A 724-nucleotide genomic window follows, 5' to 3' on the forward strand; every position below is an offset into this window, starting at 1 on the left:
CAAACCAAATGTTGGCTCCAGGACGATGGATTGGACTCGACCAGGCAACGCAGGGTGGACTCCAACTCCTGATTGCAATGCTCAGCTTGCCCGTTAGCCTGAGGATGGTAGTCGGAGGTAAGGCTAACGGACACCCCGAGCGACTTGCAGAAGGAGTGCCAGACCTGGGAGATAAACTGCGGGCCTCGGTCGGAGACGATGTCCGAAGGAATCTCATGGAGCCTGAAAATATGAAGGGTAAGAAGGTGAGCGGTCTCAAGGGCAGAAGGGAGCTTAGGAAGGGGAACAAAATGAGCGGCCTTGGAGAAACGGTCAACAACCGTGAGGATGGTGGTGTTGTCGTCAGATGGGGGAAGGCCGGTCACGAAATCTAGGGCAATGTTGGACCAGGGGCGACTAGGGGTCGGGAGGGGAAGCAGAGGGCCAGCTGGAGGTTGTGTACCAGACTTGTTTCTGGCACAGACGGGACAGGCCGAAACAAAGTCCTTAATGTCTTTAGACATGGAGGGCCACCAGAAATGAGTCCTTGTGAGGGTGAGCATGCGGTTGACTCCAGTGTGGCAAGAAAGTTTGTTTGAGTGAAGCCACTGGAGTACGTCAGACCGCAGGCTGGAAGGAACAAAGAGGGCACTGGGGGGACCACCACCAGGATCGGGTTCGGAGAGGAGGGCCTCCTGAACGGTAGCGGTGATGGGCCAGGAGAGGGAGCCGACAATACAGGTGG

Source organism: Nematolebias whitei, chromosome 13, assembly GCF_014905685.2.
Source record: "Nematolebias whitei isolate Nwh7 chromosome 13, NemWhi1, whole genome shotgun sequence".
Lineage (NCBI taxonomy): Eukaryota > Metazoa > Chordata > Actinopteri > Cyprinodontiformes > Rivulidae > Nematolebias > Nematolebias whitei.